This window comes from Bufo gargarizans, chromosome 4, assembly GCF_014858855.1.
Source record: "Bufo gargarizans isolate SCDJY-AF-19 chromosome 4, ASM1485885v1, whole genome shotgun sequence".
In the NCBI taxonomy this organism is placed as follows: domain Eukaryota; kingdom Metazoa; phylum Chordata; class Amphibia; order Anura; family Bufonidae; genus Bufo; species Bufo gargarizans.
In genome coordinates, this window is record NC_058083.1 from 184,733,548 (window position 1) to 184,746,504 (window position 12,957).

The 12,957-nt window shown below is 46.2% G+C and overlaps 1 protein-coding gene across 1 annotated transcript in view; it reads right to left on the reverse strand.

Annotated features, from left to right (window-relative positions):
• Nucleotides 1-5,774, reverse strand: part of ZBBX (zinc finger B-box domain containing) — a 216,478-nt gene extending 210,704 nt beyond the window's left edge. The window contains 1 exon segment of the mRNA XM_044291843.1: nucleotides 5,713-5,774. The gene's annotated coding sequence lies outside the window, so the exon portion shown is untranslated.
• Nucleotides 5,775-12,957: the final 7,183 nt, after the last annotated feature.

Consider the following 12,957-nt stretch of genomic DNA (forward strand, 5'->3'; position numbering starts at 1 on the left):
TAAACGCAAACCAGATGGAATAGCATGCCGCTGCAAGATGCTGTGGTAGCCATGCTGGTTCAGTATGCCTTCAATTTTGAATAAAGCCCCAACAGTGTCACCAGCAAAGCACCCCCACACCATCACACCTCCTCCTCCATGCTTCACGGTGGGAACCAGGCATGTAGAGTCCATCCATTCACCTTTTCTGCGTCGCACAAAGACACGGTGGTTGGAACCAAAGATCTCAAATTTGGACTCATCAGACCAAAGCACAGATTTCCACTGGTCTAATGTCCATTCCTTGTGTTCTTTAGCCCAAACAAGTCTCTTCTGCTTGTTGCCTGTCCTTAGCAGTGGTTTCCTAGCAGATATTCTACCATGAAGGCCTGATTCACACAGTCTCCTCTTAACAGTTGTTCTAGAGATGTGTCTGCTGCTAGAACTCTGTGTGGCATTGACCTGGTCTCTAATCTGAGCTGCTGTTAACCTGTGATTTCTGAGGCTGGTGACTCGGATGAACTTATCCTCCGCAGCAGAGGTGACTCTTGGTCTTCCTTTCCTGGGGCGGTCCGCATGTGAGCCAGTTTCTTTGTAGCGCTTGATGGTTTTTGTGACTGCACTTGGGGACACTTTCAAAGTTTTACCAATTTTTCGGACTGACTGACATTCATTTCTTAAAGTAATGATGGTCACTCGTTTTTCTTTACTTAGCTGCTTTTTTCTTGCCATAATACAAATTCTAACAGTCTATTCAGTAGGACTATCAGCTGTGTATCCACCTGACTTCTCCTCAACGCAACTGATGGTCCCAACCCCATTTATAAGGCAAGAAATCCCACTTATTAAACCTGACAGGGCACACCTGTGAAGTGAAAACCATTTCAGGTGACTACCTCTTGAAGCTCATCAAGAGAATGCCAAGAGTGTGCAAAGCAGTAATCAAAGCAAAAGGTGGCTACTTTGAAGAACCTAGAATATGACATATTTTCAGTTGTTGCACACTTTTTTGTTATGTATATAATTCCATATGTGTTAATTCATAGTTTTGATGCCTTCAGTGTGAATCTACAATTTTCATAGTCATGAAAATAAAGAAAACTCTTTGAATGAGAAGGTGTGTCCAAACTTTTGGTCTGTACTGTGTATAAATAAATAAATAAATATATATATATATATATATATATATATATATATATATATATATATATATACACACACATATATATGTATCACATATGGTACAGGTGCCATTTTGCCGACACATACCAGTCTAATTTATAAGTTCAGAATGTTATTTATTTAGTTCTTTATTTGACATTAATAACCAGCATCAGATCAGACCCCATCAGATCCCCATCCTCATATCAGACCCCCAGCCTCAGATCAAACCTTTCCCAGCCTCCATTAGCCTCAGATTAGCCCCTATCCAGCTCCGGATGACGCTGCCACTTGGCAAATTCACTTACCCTCCCTGGTCTTCTTCCCGTCGCTATGTACACTATGCCCGGATGCTGTATGTGTCAGGACACAGAGAGGGGCCAGAAGAAGACCAGGGAAGGTGAAGACAGACAGTGCAGTGCTTTTCTCACCTCCCTTGCCTCCCACATGCTAATGACACATTTTGGCCTAAAAATTATTTTTTCAATTGGTCTTTATTAGTGTTGATCGAGCACCAAAGTGCTCAGGTGCTCGAGCAGAACACTACAGAGCACCTGAGCACAAAAGTAGACATATTAGGTATCGCCGCGTCCGTATCGACCGGCTCTATAAACCTATCACATGACCTAACCCATCAGATGAACACAGTAAAAAATAAATAAAAAACTGCTAAATAAACCATTTTTTTGTCACCTTACATCTCTAAAAGTACAACAGCAAGCAATCAAAAAGGCGTATGCCCACCAAAATAGTACTAATCTAACCGTCACCTCATCACGCAAAAAATTAGCCCCTACCTAAGACAATCGCCGCAAGAAAAAAAAAATATGGCTCAGAATATGGAAACACTAAAACATAATTTTTTGGGTTTAAAAAAAGCTGTTATTGTGTAAAACTTAAGTAAATTTAAAAAAGTATACATATTAGGTATCACCGCGTCCGTAACAACCTGCTCTATAACAATATTACATGACCTAACCACTCAGGTAAACACCGTAAAAAAAAAAAAAAAAAGTCAAAACGGTGTAAATAAAGACTTTTTTTGTCACCTTACATCACAAAAAGGCCTCATGCACACGACCGGTGTGTGCATCCGTGGCCGTTGATCCGTTTTCCATGATTTTCTGCGGACCCATTGACTTTCAATGGGTCCGTTGAAAACTCGGAAAATGCACTGTTGTTCATCAGCGGCCGTGATCCGTGTTTCCTGTCCGTCAAAAAAATATGACCTGTCCTATTTTTTGGACGGACAACGGTTCACGGACCCATTCAAGTCAATGGGTCAGTGAAAGAACACGGATGCACACAAGATTGGCATCCGCGTCCGTGAACCGTGGCCGTAGGTTACTTTCATACAGACGGATCCGAAGATCCGTCTGCATAAAAGCTTTTTCAGAGCTGAGTTTTCACTTCGTGAAAACTCAGATCCGACAGTATATTCTAACACAGAGGCGTTCCCATAGTGATGGGGACGCTTCAAGTTAGAATATACTACGAACTGTGTACATGACTGCCCCCTGCTGCCTGGCAGCACCCGATCTCTTACAGGGGGATGTGATCCGTACAATTAACCCCTCAGGTGCTGCACCTGAGGGGTTAATTGTGCATATCATAGCCCCCTATAAGAGATCAGGGGCTGCCAGGCAGCGTGTATAGAGCTGAGGACTTGGGTTACTAGATGGCCGCTAGCACATCTGCAATACCCAGTCCCCATAGCTCTGTGTGCTTTTATTGTGGAAAAAAAATTAAATTCCTCGGAGCATCCTGACGTAATCAGCGCAGGCGCAGTGGAGACTCGTCTCACATACAGGACTCATCTCAGGTTAATTTGCATATGTATCAAATCGTTTTTTATACACAATAAAAGCACACAGAGCTATGGGGACTGGGTATTGCGGACGTGCTAGCGGCCATCTAGCAACCCATGTCCTCAGCTCTATACACAAAATCCCGGTGACAGGTTCCCTTTAAAGGGTTTCTACCACCTCATTTGGACCTTATTAGCTGTCAGACACTAGCCATCTGCTAGTGTCTGCTCTACCTAACCATGCTATTCTAAGACCTTTGTGTGCAGCCGTTACACTAAAAAAACAACTTTTATTGCTATGCAAATGAGCCTCTAGGTGCTACGGGGGCGTTTTTTCAGCACCTAGAGGCTCCGTCTACTCACCCTGTATTCCGCCCCGCTCGTCCGTCAAGCCTGCCCATCTCCTCTAGATTGCCAGCCTCCATCTCATTCATCGGCTGAATTCTAGCGCCTGTGCCGTGTCCGTCTGTATTTGTTCAGTCCCCCAACATCCACCATCCTACTATAGTTCACACCTCCGAGACTGTAGAGCAGTCGCCGCAAGAAACACAGCTCCAGAGTCAACCCTAAATTCAGTCCCCCAACATCCACCATCCTACTATAGTTCACACCTCCGAGACTGTAGAGCAGTCGCCGCAAGAAACACAGCTCCAGAGTCAACCCTAAATTCAGTCCCCCAACATCCACCATCCTACTATAGTTCACACCTCCGAGACTGTAGAGCAGTCGCCGTAAGAAACACAGCTCCAGAGTCAACCCTAAATTCAGTCCCCCAACATCCACCATCCTACTATAGTTCACACCTCCGAGACTGTAGAGCAGTCACCGCAAGAAACACAGGTCCAAAGTCAAACTTAAGTTCAGTCCCCCAACATCCACCATCCTACTACAGTTCACACCTCTGAGACTGCAGAGCAGTCGCCGCAATACACAGCTGAAGAGTGAAACCTATGTTCAGTCCATCAACATCCACCATCGTACTACAGTTCATGGCAGCCACTAAATAAATGCATAAAAATGTGCAGCAGTGTCGGGCAGTGGTGAAAATTAGGCGATTGACAATATGCAAAAATAGCAGCCAAATGAATTCTAAATATGGCTCCTGATGTTGCACCATGTGAAGTCATGGTGTGGATTTTGGGTGTGGTATCCACCGCGAGGATTTACCACCATGCGAAAAATTCTGCAACATCAAGACGTCCACTATGTTATCCTATGGGAAAGTGATTCTGCCGTGGAAAACGCAGCGGAAACATCCACACAGACTTTGTTGCAGACTTTCCTGTGACGTTTTGTGCAGTTCACCATTGAACTTAAAGGGATTCTGTCATGAGAAATGGGCCCTATAGGCTAAACATAGGGCGATGTCCCTTGTAAAACACTGAATCCTAAAGTGAGTTTATTAAACGCCCCTGTGGCTCTATATTCAAAAAAAGACGTTTATATCACCTGCCAATCACTTTGAAATGTGTCCAAGGGGAAGGTGCCTGGCTGCATCCATCTCGTTTAGGTGCCAGGCGCTGAATGCTGAAATCGCCGTCCTCCCTTTCTTTCGATCCGCCTACCTCAGTTCAACGCCGCCTCTCGTACGTCCGCTCGATTCAGCCAGATCCCGCGCGTGCGCACTAGCCAGTAGTCCCCACGGGCGCACCAGGTTATACCTAGTGCGCACGCGCAGGATCTGGCTGAAACTAGCGGACGTACGAGAGGCGGCGTTGAACTGAGGTAGGCGGATCGAAAGAAAGGGAGGACGGCGATTTCAGCATTGAAGGCGGCGCTGGGCACCTAAACGAGATGGATGCAGCCGGGCACCTTCCCCTTGGACACATTTCGAAGTGATTGGCAGGTGATATAAACGTCTTTTTCATGAATATAGAGCCACAGGGGCATTTAATAAACTCACTTTAGGATTCAGTGATTTACAAGGGACATCGCCCTATGTTTAGCTTATAGGGCCAATTTCTCATGACAGAATCCCTTTAATGGGGAGATTCTCATACAGGAAATCTGCTACGAGCTGGGGAATTTCTGGCAGACGTTTCCGCGACATACGAAGGCGCCTTAGGAACCTTCTCCCTGCACTATGGTCGACGTTCACACCCGTGAGGGTTTCCAAATAGAATTTCCACATGGGCAAAGGCAGGGGATTAACAAGACTCTATAGGCAAGTTCACGTTATCAGTCTCGCCAGTGCTTTTATACTGCCGTATTCCTGGCTCAGGTAACATACAGGTACAGTTCTTGCCACTTTATTTTAGATGCAAGACAGCCCTGAACTATTATTTGGGTACATTACTAGCGGTATATAATCAGGGCTACGTTATTACTACATTATTAGAGGTATGTTATTGGGGGGCATTACTATGGGTATGTTACTAGGGGTACATTACTAGAGGTATGTTATTGGGGGGCATTATTAGGGGTACACTGCTTTGAGTACATTATTAGAGGTATGTTATTGGGGGGCAATATTATGGATACATTATTATGGGTATGTTATTAGGGGTACATTATTTTGGATATATTATTATGGGTACATTACTAGGGGTATATTTTCAGGGCTACATTATTTGGGGTACATAACTATGGGTATATTATTAGGGCTACACTATTGGTTTCTCCACGAGGACACACTCTGATGAGTAACATGTGCACACGGTGTAGTGCTCGGCACCCGCTGCTCCCCGGCTCGCACCTCACACTGCACAGCACACACTTGCTGACACCAGAACGTCACTGACATCTCGCAGCTGCCGGGAACTCACCGCGGTTGCCGGGGGTCTCCGTGTAGTTTCCGTGTTGCGGAGGCTTAGGCCAAAGTGCTGGGGCCACGGGTTGCTATGCAACCACAGCTTACACCGCGACCGTGAAACCACGCCCTGGGGTGTGACCTCCTCGCAGCGATGTGACTGGCTGACGCTGTAACGATCCTGTGTGGCGGTGGTTTCCAACCCTTGTCTGTCGGAGATGTCAGATGTTGGGAGTTGTAGTTTCCGAAATGCTGGAGAAACAGCTGTGTGGTACTGAAGGCAGAGTTGTTACTACTCCTTCTCACAGCGCTCCCTGGAGGATTGTGTGCTGTGTGTCCAGTTACTGAATGTATTTCTAACTGCTGCCAGTATAATGGGTGACTACATTATCTACCATCTACTGTCTGTCTATCTTATATCTAAATGTATCTAAATTTACATGTCTGTCTATCTATTATCTATGTGCCTCTTATCTATCATCTATCTATCTCCTATCTGTCTCTATCTATCTAATATCTATCTATGTCCCTCTTATCTGTATCTATCTCCTGTCTATCTATCTATCTATCTGTATCTATCTATCATCTCCTATCTATTATCTATCATCTATCTATCTTTCTCCTATCTATCATCTATCTATCTCCTGTCTATCTATCATCTACGTGTCTCTTTTCTATCTATCTATCTATCTATCTATCTATCTATCTATCTATCCTCCAGCATTTATCACCTGTCCTGTAAATAGGATAAGTGCTGATTGGGAGGAGATCCCTGTGAAGAGATTGTCCGAGGTGATTAGAAATCTCTGCCGCCAGATGCTGGAACACATAAAGTGATGGTATACTTACCCCTTTCCCCTGCGCCTGTACTGCTGAGGACAGTGATTGGCTGCAGCAGTAAAAAAGCAGGGGGAGGAGGACTGACCGCAGAGAATGGGGCCTGAGAATGAGGTAAGTACCCTCAGTTTTTATTTTACAGCATTCGGGATCTGTCCAAGATTTTTAATTATCCTTGACAACTCCTTCAAAGGGGATTGGTCACCAGTTGTATGCCATCCTGTGTGTGGGAGGCCTAAACGGTGACAGAGCCCGGGCACGTTGGGTCACTTTCTTAAACTGATCCAGTCATTTTGCTGAAATGCCGAATCCTGGAGTCCACCCCATATCCATCAGCTCCCTCCACCCGCTTTCTTCCCTCTCCCCCCTGCTGATTTGTGGTGACATAATCTATTTAACCCCTTTGCGCACCTGGACATAACTGTTTGTCCAGGTGCGCAAAGGGGTTAAGCCACTCCATAGGCTTCGGGTGCCATCTGACCTGTCTGCCTGCTGTGCCCAGGATCCGTGATAAATCAGATCCTTGCCTTTTAACTCCTCAGATGCCATGATCCATAGCGACTGCGATTGATGGAATTTCTCCAGGAAAGGTTAGCACTATCAGATCGGCGAGACTCCCAGCACCCCTGCCAGTCATCTGTTGGAAAATGCTTCGGCCCTCTACGAGCGGTAAGCCCTATTTCTAGGCCAGTGATGTAATCAAATGAATGGGACTGAACTGCCGTACCAAGTGCTGCCACTATACAATGTATGGCACTGTGCTTGGTATGCTGTAAAGATCACTGTGAGAGCACAGCAGCCTCCTCAAACAGCTGATTGGTGGGGTGGCCGAGAGTCGGACCAATCAGATATTGATGACCTATCCCAGGGATATGGTATAAGCAATTGAACAATCACATGTTCAGTAAAAAACTGCTTTTAAAAATATTTCAAATCACACCCCTTTCCCAATTTGACGGTGTACACCATAAGACCCCTTTCAGGTGAACAATACAGATTGGCTCCGGATGTGTTCAGGGTGCGTTCGGTGAAACTCACACCATTGCACCAACGGGTGCAATGCGTTTTGATGCGTTTTTCACGCGCGTGATAAAAGGATTGCAAACAACATCTCTTAGCTACCACTAGTGAAAAAAGTACTTGCTTGCGGATGCAACGCGTTTTTCACTGAAGCCCCATTCACTTTTATGGGGCCAGGGCTGCATGGAAAACGCAGAATATAGAACACGCTGCGATTCTCACACAACGCAGAACTGATGCATGAAAAAAACACTCATGTACACAGACCTATTGAAATGAATGGGTCAGGATTCAGTGCGGGTGCTGTGCGTTCACGTCACACATTGCACCCGCGCGGAAAACTTGTTCATGTGAAAGGAGCCTAAAGGAAAGAAAATCAAAACGGCCAAATCCACGATTTTTTGTCACCTGAATTTTTTTTTTATAAAAAGTGATTAAAAGTCATATGTACCCCAAAATGGCTACAATAAAAACGACAGCTGGCCCACGCAAAACACCTCACATAGCTGTGTCAGAATATGGGAATGAAAAGAAAGTTTTAGTAAGTAAAGTAATAAAAAGTAATAAAGACTATATAAATTTGGTATCAGCGTAAAGTAGTGCCAAACATATGCCAAATATACAGCATTGTTCACCCCATAAGACGCCCCCCCCCCCCCGCGCGCATCTTATGGGGCGAATACTAATGGCTGAGCATAGCGTGAAGGCGCTCTGTGACCTCACGCTGTGCCCATTGGATCACAGCACAGCCGACAACAGGAAGAAGAAGAGAGAGCGCTGGAGGTGAGGAGCGGCGGCGTCCAGAGCAGGAGAGGTAAGTGTTCTTTTTATTTGCTGTGAGGCTGGGGGATTATTTAGGCTGGAGGCTAGTCTGAGGCATTGGGGGATAATCTGTGGCATGGGGGGGCTGATCTGAGGCATGGGGGGCTGATCTGAGGCATGGGAGGCTGATCTGAGGCATGGGAGGCTGATCTGAGGCATGGGAGGCTGATCTGAGGCATGGGAGGCTGATCTGAGGCATGGGGGCTTATCTGTTGCATGGGGACTCATCTGTTGCATCTGTGGGCTAATCTTTGGCATTGGGACTGATTTGAGAGATTGGGAAGTGATCTGTGGCATGGGGGGTTGATCTGTGGCATAGGGGGCTAATCTGAGGCACTGGGGGCTGATCTAAAGCATTAGGGAGTGATCCATGGTATGGGGGGCTGATCTGTGGCATGGGGAGGCTGATCTGAGACATGGGGGGTTGATCTGTGGCATGGGGGTTGATCTGTGGCATGGGGGGGCTGATCGTTGGCATAGGGGGGCTGATCTGAGGCCTTGGAGCTGATGTGAGGCACCGGGTGCTGATCTGTCTCATAAACATTTGTGGTCTGATTGGGGGTCTTATTAACAATGGGGGTCTGATTGGGGCTGTGAGCTGTGGTCTGATTAACACTGGGGGTCTGATCTGAGGTCTAATAAAAACTTTTTTTTTTCTTATTGACTGCCTCTAAAACCTAGGTGCGACTTATGGGCCGGTGCGTTTTATAGGGCGAAAAATACGGTACACATCATATTTAGAGAACCGGAAACGCTGCAAAAGCAAAATAAAAAACTATGGCGGAATTGGGGAAGAAGTTACAGGGGTATTCACATCACATACAATGGGACAATTGTCTGATACTTGCGGGTCCCGCCTCTGGGACCGGCACCTACAATGAGAACGGAGCAGGGAGAGCTGTGGCTGGAGGTCCCCGGATTTCCCGGAGTCCATCCACCACCCAGCGCTGCTCCCCTCTGCTCCCATAGAAGTGAATAGGAGCGTGCTGCGCATGCGCGGCCCATGCTCCCATTCATTTCTATGGGGCAGACGGAAATAGCCGAGCCAGCGCTCGACTATTTTCAGCGGCCCCATAGAAATGAATGAAGGGCGGCTTCACATGCGAAGTGCGCCCTCCATTCATTTCCCCGCTCCGTTCTCTTGGTAGGTGCTGTTCCCAGAGGTGGGAACAGCACCTATCAGACAACGGGGGCATATCCTAGTGATATGGCCCCATTGTCTGAGATGGCAAAACCCCTTTAAAGCAAGAATCGCATACAGCCTGTAAATCAGGTTTTCTTGCATTTTTATTTTTTTTTAGCTTTTTGTTGCTAAATGCTAGTTTTGGCAATCACTGTTGTAAGTTTTTACTTTTCCTTCGACATGAGCCAAATGAGGTTTTCTTTTTTTTCTTTGCGGAACAAGTTGTATTCAGAAGCAATCCGTTTTTCACTGAAGCCCCATTCACTTCCATGGAGCCAGAACTGCATAAAAAAAAACACAGACTATAAAACATGCTGGGATTTTTCGTGATAGCAGAGATGATGTGTGAAAAAGTGCAAATGAATGGGTCAGGATTCAGTCTGCATGCTATGTGTTTGCTTCAGGCATTGCACCCGGACGGATAGGCGCTCGTGTGACAGAGGCCTTATGGATGTATCGCCTTGAAGGTTTGAGAATTAGATGAATTTAACTGAAGAAGCAATGCCTTATTTCATGAGATTGTCTGAACAGACGTGAAGTGAGAACTCACAGTGGTATATGGTGGCTGAATATCAGTCATAGGCCTCATGCACACGACCGTTGTTTGGGTCCGCGTTGTTTGGGTCCGGATGTGGACCAATTCACTTTAATGGGGCCGCAAAAGATGCGGACAGCACTCCGTGTGGTGTCCACATCCGTGGCTCCGTTCCGCGGCCCTGCAAAAAAAAAAAATAACATGTCCTATTCTTGTCCGCGCTTTGCGGACAAGAATAGGCATTTATATTGCCGGCGCCTGTTCCGTTCTGCAAATTGCGGATAACCTGTGTTGTAGATTGTGGAATGGAAATTAAAACACTTTTCCAACATTGTCTTTGGGTTCATTTTTACGGTGTTCATTAAAGGGGTTGTCCCACGAAAAATATTGTACTGTTTTTAAACCAGCTCCTGGATCTGAATACTTTTGTAATTGCATGTAATAAAAAATTTTGCATAGCCACTGAGTTATTCAATAAAATGTATCTGTATAGCGCCCCCTGCTGTTTTTTTTTTCTTATTTCTTTGTCCGGCTCACTAAGAAGGCCGCACATGCTCAGTTTCATCCTTCAATTGCCTCCTGAGCTGTGATAGGGAGAGCTGAGACATGCCTCCAGAGCTGTGATAGGGAGAGCTGAGACACGCCTCCAGAGCTGTGATAGGGAGAGGTGAGACACGCCTCCAGAGCTGTGATAGGGAGAGCTGAGACACAGGCCTCTTGCACACGACCGTTGTTTTGGTCCGCATCCGAGCCACAGTTTTGGAGGCTCGGGTGCGGGCCCATTCACTTCAATGGGGCCGCAAAAGATGCGGACAGCGCTCCGTGTGGTGTCCGCATCCGTTGCTCCATTCCGTGGTTCGCAAAAAAAAATAGAACCTGTCCTATTCTTGTCCGTTTTGCGGACAAGAATAGGCAGTTATACCAATGGCTGTCTGTGCTGTTCCGCAAATTGCGGATCCACAAAAAAACGGATAACGTCCATATGGCATCCTTTTTTTGTTTTTTTTTGCAAATCCATTTGTAAATGCCTACCCTTGTCTGCAAAACGGACAAGAATAGGACATGTTCTATTTTTTTTGTAGAATGGAACAACGGATGCGGAAAACAAAAGGTTGACTATACGCATTTATTAACAGCTCCATAGAAATGAATGGGTCCGCAAAAAAAACTGAATGGATGCGGAAACAAAATACGTTCGTGTGCCTGTAGCCTAACAAAAACAACCGTCCTGTCACAGAATATTGTTTTCTTATGGTGCTCACCATGTGGAATAAATAACATGATATTTTATAGGTTTGGACGCTCGTCACGTTCCCTACAGTGGATGGTGCAACCACCTAACAAATTGATGGAGAAGACCTTAGGATCTAATTGGTTTTGGCTAAAATAAAAACAGCACCAGGTCACCCAGGCTTCCAGTGTCGGGGCAGTTTACATTTCATGCCAGAGAACATATGAAAATATGGTACATCTAGGTGGAGGTCTATGGGTTTATCTCGTGTGGGTTCCAGTATTGGTATGTACTGTGTATATTCCATGTGCTCGGTTTGAACTCTTTTTATTTTATTTTTTTGCAGAGATACAAATTTCCAGGTGTCCATTGGCTTGAGGGAACCTAGTCAGTAGCTTCAGGCTGAACATGCCATGCTTTACAGAGACGGAGTATAGAAATACTGTGCTGTAGTGAACGTGGGCACATGTATTCAGGACCAAATGAATCCTAAATATGTTTGCATTCATAAGCACAGAGATATCGGTTGGGAGACATGACGTATTCTCCAGCAGTCTAATTTAAGTTTTTTTGGGGGAGTTCAGTAATGATGGCCTAGGTCGTCGGTATCTGATCAGTGTGGGTTCCACACCCAGCACTACTGCCAGTCAGCCCTTTGAAGAGGCTCCTGTGAGCGCTGCAGCCTCCTCAAAGCTTACCAAGTACAGCGCCATACAGTGTATAGTGGTTGTGCTTGGTAGTGCAGTCCAGGCCTAACCAGTTAAATGTGTCTGAGTTGAAAATAGGCCATGTAACCAATGATCGTGACATCGCTGGCCTAGAAAGAGGTTGTGGCGCTCACTAGAGAGCCGCAGCCTCTACAAATGGCTGATCAGTGGGGGTACTGGGAGTCGGACCCCCACTGAACAGAAATAAATGACGTATCCTGTGTAGAATCCATCAATATCAAACTCCTGGAAAGACTCTTTAAAGGAGTTGCCCAAGATAAAAATCTCAGACAAGCCCTACAATTTCTTAAAATAAAAATGATCTTATAGTCAGCCCTATCCTCTGCGGCGCTGATCTGGTCCTCCTGCCGCTGCTTGTTTTCAGACTGCAGTGGGGACAAGCCAGTATATGGCACATGACCGCTGCAGCCAATCACTGTCCTCAACAGTTGCACGCTCCTGCTGTAAACAAGCAGCGCCAGGAGAACCGGATCAGCGCCGCAGAGACTGGGGTGAGTATAGGCTGTGTGCACATCACTTTTTTGTCCCACATAACGTATACGTATTGGGTGCCTCTGATGGATGTCTGCAACACGCCAGACCTGCAGGGTATAGCGAAGTGAGGTCACGGTTATGGGCAATCGAGGGTTGCTCACTGTATTGGAGAACCCTGGGCAGGCATGTGGCAGTGAAGGAGAGGTAGACACGGTTCCTCTGGGGCACACTCTGTATGTAGGGACCAGGCCTGATGGTGGATGAGGTGCCCTGGATGTTACGGGTCTTTTGAGTGCCTGGGGCAAGGTCCCTTTTGGATTTGTGACGCCAGTGCCTGTAACGGTGGCACACCGGTGTATAGTTGGAATAAGTGAGGTACACAGGAGGTATAGTGAACCAAACGTTGCTTTACTTAACAGTCCAACTTTGTA